Raw genomic sequence first — 12,206 nt, 5'->3', positions numbered from 1 at the left:
TGATGGGCACTTATCATGCGTTCTACTCAAGACACGAAAGAAGATACTAAAAGTGTTGTCGGAAAATCTGAAAGATATAATTGCAGAGCGAGCTTAAAAAAAATAGTCTTTAAAACTTCATGAAATTAAATATTACATATATACACCTACAGGCAATGGGAAATCTCCTACATGAGTTCATATTATGTCTACAATTTCTTTGTTTAAATTATGAATGTTGCATGTGGAAACTCTAATTCATATGGTAAATATGAATTCAACGATCCAGGCTTACAACCATACCAAATTGGAAATTTGAAGAAGACGGCGCCGACTTTACTAGATGGTATTCGTGTGAATGGCATGCAAAAATTCGCGAGAACATGGATGACAATCTGTTTTGACAATGATCTATCAACAGATATGAATACGTGTTGCAACTATAGTGTCAGAAGTGTTTTAGATCTGTACGTGTTCATCTTGAGATTTATTTAGTAGGGAATTTTGATTTCTGAGTGAATTCGGGGGTGCTCGGCACTGTGTTGCAAAATACATAGCAGAGGAATTCCCCGGCTCCAATATCGCTGGTCACCAAGAAGTTTGAACTTTTCGTCTTGTGACATTTCCTATGGGGCAAAGCCTTATCATATTGCCTTTAATAAAATAAATGCCATGGACTTTCAGTGTAAAGTGAGTGAGGGTAATATGGCCATGCTGAGCTTTAATGATTTTTGTTGAAGCCTGTCTGATAAATTCCGAAAAACCGATAATGATAAAAAAATGCTTTGAAATGTTGTTAAAAGAATAAAAATAATCAAAATAACCGATATCTCAACGGAAAATATGAAAAAATCGTGTTTTTCAAGAACTCTTGGCCATATTCCCAACAGGTGGAGGTAATATGAGCAATGAAGTTCATAACGTACTTATCTTAACAAAATAACAGGCATTTACGAGAACTTATTGATTTAAAAACTTGTTCAAATAAGCTAGCTTTTAACTGAAAATTAAATAAAAAAAGAAATATATTTTGTTCAGAAAATAAATTTCACGAGCTTTAACTAAAATCAGTATAATAACTGAAATGTTAAAAAAAAAAATTAAATTAATAGACACATTTCAGACAGATGAGTCCTTTTTCTTCCTTCTTAGTGAATATAAATTGGCATGCCAGACGGAATTTCATACAGATTGAGATTACAATGAATGCTGTTGAAAAAAAACCGTTAAAAACTGCACGTCATGATTAATGAACTAAAGTTGTGAATAATGGAACCTGAGAGGAAATATAAATGTGCTTTAAGAAAATAATAACGTGACTTTCCGAATATCACTTTTGGCACAATATGGCAAACCGCCGCGAAAAACAAATAGGCCATGTGAACAAATAGCTAAACAGCACCAAATTTTAAATTCCGTTCGAAATAAAGAAAATACAGAGAAATGACTATGAGGCACCTTTTATATATAATATAAAAATATAGAGAGGTTATAGAGAAATTAGTAGAGGTTTCAAAATTTCCAGACCCACCTGGAATTTTTGAATGGATACTCAAGGATCTCTCTTAAAAACTCTTGTTTATAAGATCATATCAAGGACAGGGTTTTTGGCTTTTTTACTTCCTATAAGTTTGGTTGAGCTTGAAAATACGATTCGAACTTTTTGGTGACCAAATGCGCAGTGCCAGGTTCATTACTGACTAAAGAGTGACAGATTTTTTTCATCCATGTGTCCACAAACCTTTGCATGGCACTGAAACGGACCACCATCCTAAAATGCCTTTATTTCAGAAATTTCCAAAGAAATGTTAAAAGTGTATATTTCTTTTGAACTCACCCTGCATATTAAACCAATTTCTGACAATGTAGATCACGAAATATTTGAATATATTCCAGAATGGAACTCTGCAAACGCAGATAAGCGATAAAGTTTAAGTTATCCAGTGCCGTTTTAGTTCATGGGCCCACTAAGGCGAGGCCTGTAGAGGGGGGGGGGCTCATTATTATGGAATCTGATACTGAAATTTCCGAGAAGAAAAAGTGTGTAGACTGGTCATTCCATCCAGGTAGAGACCCCTCCGAACATCACTTTATGCTCATAAGACAGGCCAACAGTTATCTATTCAACACATTTTCGATGTTGTGAACCAAACACTAGTTCGAGTCAACAGAAATGAACATCTAAAAAAAGTCACACCCTTACAGACAGGTCAAGTGACTTGTCACCAAAGCTTAGCCACACAGAGTCAGATTCAATATATCTATCATTACGGGCGGAAAGAGAAATTGATTCACGCTCGGGTTAGGCAACACAAAAGGCTTTAATAACGCTGGAGAACAATGGAATTTCATCAGACATGTGAAAGTACGATTCTGACCTGCTGAACACGAATATCCCCACGAAAAAGTTTTATTGGCTCTTGTTTTTCAGCTATTACTCGTTAAAAAGTGCCTTTTTCGAGCGTTATTGTATGGTGAAAAAGTGGTAAGGAACATAGAACATAAATTTAACAGGGAAAATGGTCCATCTCTATGCTGGGTGACTAATAATGGGCAGTAAGAAATGTTTCAAATACCCAAGTAAAGCGAAGTAATTACGTGTCAGACGCTGATAAATGAACTATTGTGCTGTAATACATTTGCATTTTTTCGTATTTTTTTGTGTTTCTATGTATTTGTGTTGCGTTTTTATGTACAATGATGTTGTGTCTCTATGTATTCGTGAATTTTCTACATATATTTGTATTGGTTTTTCTGTACATTTATTTTGTTTTTCTACACCTACTTTTGTTGTGTTTCATAATGCATCATATTGTGTTATTGTACAAGGTGCACAGCTAACAGCTAACAATACAATTTACTGGCGATCCGTTGATTCTAGAGATATATTGTAGTACAATCCAAGTAGAAAAAGTATATGTGTTGAAAAGCAAATTAAAAAGTTGTTGCAGTTTCTTCCCGAGGCCAACAAAAGAAATTCTACATTTCTAAGAGCAATATTCTTTGAGATATTCAAAAACAGGAGAAAAGTTAGGAAAGGACAGCATCAAAATGAGAGGGACAAATTATTTTCCGTTAGTCAGTGTGTTGGTGTTTTTCCAAATGTTTCATTTTTTTTAAAAATCAAATATCTCAGTGAATATTGCTCATAAAAACGTGAAATGTTTCTGTTGGAGTCAGGAGAGACTGGGCAACAACTTTCCAATTAGACGTTTTTGGGAGCAGGATGTTAAAAGTTATTTTTTTTAATTTTAATAACTACACAACCGTTTGCAACATTAATGACGTATCTGAGGCTTACACGATATTTGGATACTTTTTCTAATTGGAAGAATGCCTGTGGGATCAACGGTTCACCAGTAAATTGCGGTGCCAGCTGTTAGCTATGCACTCGTGTATGTATTTAATGTGAATTTCAGAGAAAACCATTTGCCAATTCAGCTTTTTAATGGTCAAATTCGTGTTTATCACACCCCCTAGTGACAATTATAACTATTTTTGTTTCGGACGCAGAAACTTGTTGTTCAGAGTTATCTATTCAACACGTCTTCGATATTTTCAACCAGACACTAACTCTAGACAACAGAAACGAACATCTAAAAAAAAAAAGTCACGTGAAAGGTAAACGCCCTTACAGACAGGTCAAGTGGCTTTGTCACCAAAGGTTAGCCACCGAGTCAGATTCAATATACCAATCATTATGGGTGGGAAGAGAAATTGATTCAGCCGAATTTATGAAAGTTGGGCTAGGCCATACACACAAATGGCTTTAATAATCACTTAAGATCATCAGCCTACATGAGGTCGTCACTCATCACACAGGTGACTGAAGATGAAAACTTTTTTTTTTCTTTTTCCCGTGATGACGAGCCACCCATAATAAATCACGGCAGAGCGAAATCTCCGCCAGTTATGGCGGTGACAAGACGGAGAGGATCTCTCTCTCTCTCTCTCTCTCAATGAGAAGTTCCAGCTTCTTCACACAGGGCCCGTGAGTACCTGGGAGATTTGCACGGGGCCAAGTGGGGAGAAGAAGAAGATTTTCTCTACCTGTTGCCATGACTACGATGAGCCACGAGAAGCACAACAATGCAAGGAACGAGCAGCAACGAGCGAGCGAGTGAGCGGCGGCAATATGGGATGGATGCAGCGCGAGCTGCTCGCGGGGGCCACAACACACAACCATTCGCTCTCACTCACTCACTCACTAACATACAAACACAAGAACACAAGACACACACACACACACTCACAAGCGGCGATTCGTTCATCATCATCATTATTATTATCATCACTACCAATAACATCATTTCAATGATGTCGCCGGATTCGATATCGGCTTTATTATTATTATCATCATCATCATAATCTTGATTATCAACAGGAGATATTTCGATAGTTGTTTTTCGTTCTTTTAATTCCTCATGACGACAACACTGGAGAACCCACAGGTCTGTACTGTCTTCTTTTCCTTATACATATTGTTTTATACTAAGAGCAACAGATGTGTGTGATTTTACGGTTTGGTTGAAACTTATGGAACCGTAAATACTGGGAATTTTCATTGTTGGAATTGTTCGGAATCGCCGTATAATAGAAAATTTTTGTTTTTTCTTGCATTCTGCGTTAAAGTAGTTAAAAACGTCCAATTTAGACTGACTTGGTAATGGCCAATCAATCGTTGAATAATTTCCTGAAAAATTGGAATTATAATTCATTATCTGTCTAATTTTAGACCGAAGTCAATTTCAATGAAGTAAACATATGTTTTACTTTCTGAAAAACTTCTAAAGTTGATTATTTTCTCACGTGTAACTGAAAATATGGCCATACTTAATTGGCTAAATGTGATTGCCGAAAATTTTGTATATTCCTCAAAAATGATTTGGATATAATTACTTAGAACTTGGGCTATAACTATTTGGAAATTTCTCTTCATACGAATTTTTGCACACAAAACCGGCTAGATGTTCACCAATAATTACTTAAAAAATTCTTAAATATTATGTAAAGATTGATCTGAAAATTTCTATGGGTGGAAAATTTCTCAAAATATAGGTAAACGTTCAACTATTATTCATAAATTGTTAAAAATTATTTTAAAATTCAGCTATTGTTATTTAGAAATTTCTTCTGGAGGCCACAACACACCATTCCCTCTCACTCTTTCACTCAATAACATACAAACATATAAGAACACAATACACACACTCAGCACACATCACAAGCAGCAATCGTCATCATCATCATTATTATTTTATCATCACTATCAATGACATAACTTCAGTGATGTCACCGGATTCAGTATAGGCTTTATTATGGTCTTCATGAGGATCCACAGGTCTGTACTGTCTTCTTTTCTTATACATATTGTTCCACATGAAGAGCAACAGATGCGTGTGGTTTTCCGGTTTGTTTGAAAGGCTTACGATACCGTAAATACTAGAAATTTTCATTGTTAAAATTTTGAAAATTCCGTACTGTCGAATAAAATTTTGTTTTCATGCGCTGAATTAGAGTAATTGAAAACTTTCAATACACTGAATACTAATATGCTTTCTTGGAAAATTTTCTCAAACATTGGGAATATAATTTATTATGAGTCTTATTTTAGACTGAAGTACATGTTTCAATGAAGTAAACATATGGTTTCGCGTTTTGAGAAACTTTCAAATTTGATTACTTTCTCACGTGTAACTGGAAATATGACCACACTTAATTATTAGCTGAATGCGATTGCTGTATATTTCTCAAAAATTATTTGAAAATTTCTGAAAAATGATTTAGCTATTTTGCATCATAAAATAATTCTCAAAAATAGTTGTTTCTCCGAAATTATGCATATATTGGTTAAAAATTATGTGGAAATCGACTTAAAATTATTTAAAAATTGGTTAAAAGTTATGTGAAAATATATATATGAGAATATCTATAGATAGGAAATTTCTCAAAAAATGTGGAGATTTTCCTCAATTATTACTTATATAAATTGGTGATTATATAAGTAATTAAACTTATTTATAATTAAAAAAAAATTAGTGAAAATATATTTCAGAAATTTCTTAAAAATGAACAAATTTCTCGATGATAATTTTTCAGTTTCCCAAAAAAATATGGAAATTTCACTCATTGAAGATTTTCTCTAAAGTTATTTCTATATTTCCCTTCATACAAAATTTCTCAAAAATAATTAATAAGTTTCTCAGAAGCCCTTTAATAATTACTTAAACGTAATTATATAAATTTTTCAAAACCATTTAAAAACTCCTGAAAAGCATGTCTCACCTAACCACTGCACTTCACGGAACTGTATGAAAAAAATAATAAATACGGGATATAATTAGTCAGTGAAGTGCTCTCGACAATATTCCAATCCACCAATAATCACTCCCGAAATCATCACTAATTGATATTTAAGTATTTCTTAATCAATACGAACATTTTAATCTCTTTCTAAATATAGATTTGAAATATTGATTTTCTGTTAAAAATAGCGTACGATATACCATTGAATAATATTCAGCGACATATGTCATGATAAGAGAGATTTTAGATTTCCACTGGTGGAATTTATCTTTTTGTAACTTTTTTAAATTCAAAATATAATATAATCGAGACTTCTTTAGTGGATACTGTTGGGACCGAAAGCATGACACCACATCCACTTATACTATAGTCATAAAAAATATACTTGAATTGTTTTGTTAAATTTCCTCAATATTGTGTGAATAATTACTTAAATATGTTTATGAACGTATACAATTTATTATCACATGCATTTTATACCTGTTTTGTGCAAACAGATGGACATGGAGAAAAAAAATTTATGACACGCAAAGTACAATGAAATTACGTAATTGAATTTCTTAAAATGTGCTCTTATAACATAATATGGAATAGAAAATTTTTGCATGCGTAATTTCAACTACGTTTATTTACACGCTTTATGCAAACAGGCGGACAAGAGAATAAATTTGAAAATTCACTGTGCACTTCTGACATTGTGTATTGCGTTCGAAGATATCCGATTGAGAATAAGTAGTTTTTTATCCACTTATTCCATGTATATTATGCTAATGTATATTTGAGCGGGACTAGAAAAATATTCATTTAACCAATTTTACTTTTCGCCCGATAATCATTGGCACTTATAATAACGGATTAAACAAAACGCGTCACCATAAAAATACAGAATACTGTATTATATTTCTGTAATGGTGTAATGTGAAAAAATACAGTGAAATTACTTTGCTGATTTTTCTTTGAATATACTGAATAATTACGGTAATACAATATTTTTAACGAAAAATTTTTTTAATCAAATTTAATACATGTTTTGTGCGAACAGATGGATATGAAAAAAACAACAACATGAAATCGAAAATCATGCAAAATACAATTAAATTACGTAATTGCTTGAAATGCACTCTGTATTAAGAGGTTATGACGCATAATTTTTTGACACTCATAATTTTTACTACATAAACACACTTTCCCCTTACTTTGTACAAACAGGTGGATAAGAAAACAAATGTAAAAATTCATTGTTTACTTCCGACATTGTATATTGCGTTTGAAGATACGTGACCGGGAATACGCAGTTTTATTCATTTATCCGATATTTATTACATTTATTAACGGATACGGGAGCATTAAAATATTCATTTAACCAATTTTTCCTTTTATACGATATCCACTTGCACTAGTAATATAGTTGGGTAAGGAAACAAATCTGTCACCATAAAATAGAAAAAAATGCTAAACTATATTACATTTCCTTGATGGTCTAGTGTCAAATGGCCGTGAAATTGGTGTTTGTTATATTTCCTTAATACTGAATAATCACGCAAATATAATGTGAATGTAAATTTTTTTCTCAAATATGTTTTTGTACATGTTTTGTGCAAACAGGTAGACATGAAAAAAAAATATATATAGAAATTCAAGACACGCCATTGAAATTACATAATTTAATTTTTTTTGTAAATGTACCCCTATAACATAATTATGGAATATAAATTTTTTTGCATGCGTAATTTCAGCAAAAAACGTTTTTTTTTCGCATGCTTTTTACAAACAGGTGAACAAGAAAATCAATTTAAAAATTTACTGTTCACATCTTGACATTGTGTTTGAAGATATCGGACTGAGAATAATTAGTCTTGTTTGCTTATCCGATCAATATTTATTGTATTAATGTGAGGTCAGTGTATTTAACCTTTTTCAAACATTTCGGGCCAAAAACATTTCCACGAGACCCACGGGACATCAAGTTATACTGCGGTATCTAGATTCACACGATGGCATCTTAAAAAGTGGGGCCCAGGGTTCCGAGTCAAACGGAGGAGAGGGGAAGCTATAATATTGATCAACTTTTATATATTCTAATATAAAATAGGAATTTTCATTAATTCTGGGAAATTATTTTTTCCTCCAAATATAGACTTTTCTCAATGCTGAAATAGATTATTTTATCATCAAATATGAATCTAGGTGAAATATGAGAGTTTTTTTTCACTAAATCTGGAAATTTTTTTCATCAATTATGAATTTCCATCTCGAAATAATTTTTCCAAATACGTATCATAAAATTATTTTTTTTTGCAATAATTATGCGTTTTTTTTCAGAATTTTTCTATAAATTATTTAGCTATGTCACATTTTTCGCCGGCGAGGTACTGTAAAAATCTTCGAAGGCTACGTGTGGTTCCGCATGCCATGAGTTGTAGACGAATTACGTTAGGGGTCTGAGATGTATGTTAGGGGGAATAACTAATGTAGGGCCCTTAGGAATGGAAAAACATTCATTTAACCGGTTTTTCTAACTTTCCGATGTCCACTTATGCTAATAAATAGTTGGTGGGGGAAAAAGCTGTCCTATATAGAAGTATAAGATATACAGGGTGTCCCATAAATTTGTAAATATTCATAAATTAAAAATCATTAAAAATTCATAAAAATTGAAGAGGTATTGGTAATGTTACTTGTAATTATAAAGAGGAATATGGTACATTTGAATGAGGTTTGCGAAAAAATAGCCTCACGAAGGGGAAGGGGTTCTTTTTTTTGCAGGTAGAAGTCTAATTTTGGTCGATAGAGAGCGCTGCACGAAATGGAATCACTAGAAATATGCAAATAGGAGGCCTTTAAAATGCAGGGTGACAATTATTAACAGCTCATTTCTGAATTTTCCTTGTCTGTGAGCTTACGCAAAGTTTTCATTGCAGTGTTGACATTGGTGGATAAAGCACTACTGGGGTGAAGTTGTTTTACCTCAGACACGAATCACCGGCTGAAGGTTTGCGAACGTTTCAGACACAGAAGGGTTCGAAGAAAGGTCCAGGTTTAATCACTCCTGATTTGCTGCCGTGCAGCACTCTCTATCGGCGAATATCTGAACTAATTTCATTTTTCTGTTCCAAAAATAAACTCCATAGTTGTGAGAACAGTTTTTTCGCAAACCACATTCAAATATAACTGTTACGATAAATGTGATAAATTGGGTATTTTTCATAATAACCGGTTACTATGCATAATTACAGGAAGTCTTGGTTAGTTTGATAAATTTATTACTTTTACCGGTGAATATGCATAATACCCAAGTGTCGTTGGTAAATTTGATAAATACTTGATATTTATTGTCTTTAACTGTGATTATGCATAATACATTAGTGTGATTGGTGAATTTGGTAAATATGAAAGAAAAATCCAAATGGCTCCAGTATGTGGGAGGAATATAATCGGATTCCAATATAATGACAACAATTTTTGCGATCGTAAAATTAATAGTATGACTTATCATATTTACCCTGACGTGACGCTTGGGTATTACGCATAATCACCGGTAAATGTGATAATTTTTTTAGTACATATTAAATTCGCCAGACACTTGGGTTCTGCTCATAATTCCCGGTAAGTCATACATTCAAGGAAATTTATCAAACTTACCAAAATACTCTGCGATTATTCACGATAACCGGATATATTTACAACATTTACCGTAACATAACAATCCCTTTAAATTTCATATATTTTCAAACCATTTACGAATTCATGGGACACCCTGTATTTTAATGGTCTTTGTCTGCGCCAAGGCGAAATCCCACTGGATTACGGATGAATTCCATACACAAATCGCTAATAAATTTGTATGATCGTAATAAATATACACGATAAAACCAGGTGGAACAAAAAACACCGAAAATGTAGAAGAGAAGTAAAGAAGAGAGAAAAATATCTAGTGTGAAAAAGCGATTGTTACAAGAACGTGATCAGAAATTTCGATGTTCCTGTGGGAGCGAGAAAAGAAGGCAAATAGAAATACTTAATGGGGCTTGTAGGGATCGGACGCGATTGGAAATGAACCAATAAATCTACAAGTAGGAGTATTACAACCGACAACATTACACAGAACGGACAAGGCGATTTCATTCGTGCTTCGAAATCGAATTTCAGTCAATGGATACCATAAGCTTACGAGAAACAATGGATTCTGTAATTCGTAAAATTTTTTGTTGTTGTCGTGTGTCGTACTATTTTACACGTCGTTGACTATGACGTTGTGGAATGGGTACAATGAATTTGATGTTTCAGGTTGTGTTAAAGGAATAGCTAATTAGATTATTTAATAATGAATATTTTTTTAGTATTGTTGAAATTATAACAAAATGTTTGATGCAATGATTTCGTTGAGTTGATCGAAAAAATTTGTCTGAGAAGTCAATTTTGCTATCCTGCGTTAGTGATCGTGGGGAGGGGGGGGGGGGTATTGCAGCTTGAAGCATTGTTTGAAAAATTATTGAGTGAACTATTATTAAGAACATTGCTACTAACATTGTAAAGAACATTTTAAGAAAGTGTTAAAACTCATTCGTAACATTGTAAGAAATTGTTAGAAGCATTGCTAAAATAATTGCTGGCTAAACTGCTGTTAGGACTATTACTAATAGCATTGTTAAAACAATTTCTGTCTGCAGCATTATTAAAAGAATTGCTGGCTAAACTATTGTTAAGACTATTACTAGCAGTATTGTTAGAATTATTTCTTTGCTAAAGCATTGTTAGAATAATTTCTTTGCTGAAGCATTGTTATAAAAATTTCTTTGCTAAAGCATTGTTAGAATAATTTCTTTGCTAAAGCATTGCTAGAATAATTTCTTTGATAAAGCATTGTTGAAATACTTTCTGGCTGAAGCATTGTTAAAATAATTGTTGACTAAAGCATCATTAAAAAATGTTAGTGAAATTGTTAAAAAATTATAGGGTAAAGCATTGTTGAAAGAATTGCTGGATTTAAACATTGCTGAAAGAATAGCCGGCTAAAGCACCATTAGAAACAATGTTAGTAGCATTATAAAAAAAAAAAACTGTTGGCTAAAGCGTCGTTAACAGTACTTTATAGGCATTTCTATGAATACTTCTGATGTATTTTATTAAGCGTTAAAAAATGGATTATTGAAAGCAAGGCGCAGGTGTATACTGAATATCATTGTTGTGTTATGCTACTTTACTGGTATACCGAAAAAAAAACGAATTGTTACGAATAGTTTTTCATGTCTGTTATTTTTTGATACCTATTGTTTTTAAAGGCGAAAAAAGGCAATAATAGAAAAAAGTATTTAAATTTTTGTTAATAATTAAGAAAAAGTTATTAATTTTTCTTCAAAGACATTCAACAATCTAAAACCACCTGAAAAAATTCAATCAATTTTCATTGCTTTTTATTAGATTTTCTTGTTAACTTAATCGTGTATAATTGTATAATTGTTCTTTCTCAGTTTAATTTAATTATTAAATTAAAAATACGTAAATTGCAGATTATTGGTACATTCATCACTTTAGAACTGACAATGGTAATTTGGAATTGTTTATTTTAAAACAAACCAGTATTTGTGTGTTTGTAGAAATGATTGTGTTAATTCAAAACATAAATTAACATTTTATTAAATTTTTTACGATTTAATTTGTGAGGGGGCGGGAAAATTCAATCCAAATTCCAAATTTTCATCGAGTAATTTTTTTTTCTTTTTTAGACACAGTTGCAAGAAGTAGATTTTAAATAATATCGCGTTGAAAAGCTGTGTTTAAATGAAAACTATGTTGCCAAAGATTTCAGATTGTTAGAATATGCTTTTGCTGCCAAGGATATTTTTGTGAAACCACATTTCTTACAGAGCATTGTTCCAAACTAAGTGTTATCAACAGTAGTATTGCAAAACATTTGTTGA

General features: G+C 32.4%; 1 protein-coding gene across 1 annotated transcript in view; it reads left to right on the top strand.

Annotated features, from left to right (window-relative positions):
- Positions 1-4,115: 4,115 nt before the first annotated feature.
- LOC149089644 (uncharacterized) overlaps positions 4,116-12,206 on the top strand; it is a 123,585-nt gene continuing 115,494 nt past the window's right edge. Inside the window, exon 1 of the mRNA XM_089232876.1 lies at positions 4,116-4,430. The gene's annotated coding sequence lies outside the window, so the exon portion shown is untranslated. The remainder of the gene's footprint in view (positions 4,431-12,206) is intronic.

This window comes from Pholcus phalangioides, unplaced genomic scaffold (assembly GCF_987345545.1).
Source record: "Pholcus phalangioides strain wild (caught in Gottingen) unplaced genomic scaffold, Ppha-v1.0 ptg000001l_1, whole genome shotgun sequence".
NCBI lineage: Eukaryota > Metazoa > Arthropoda > Arachnida > Araneae > Pholcidae > Pholcus > Pholcus phalangioides.
The sequence above is the reverse complement of the archived record's forward strand: the minus strand, read 5'-3'. Positions and strand labels throughout refer to the sequence as shown.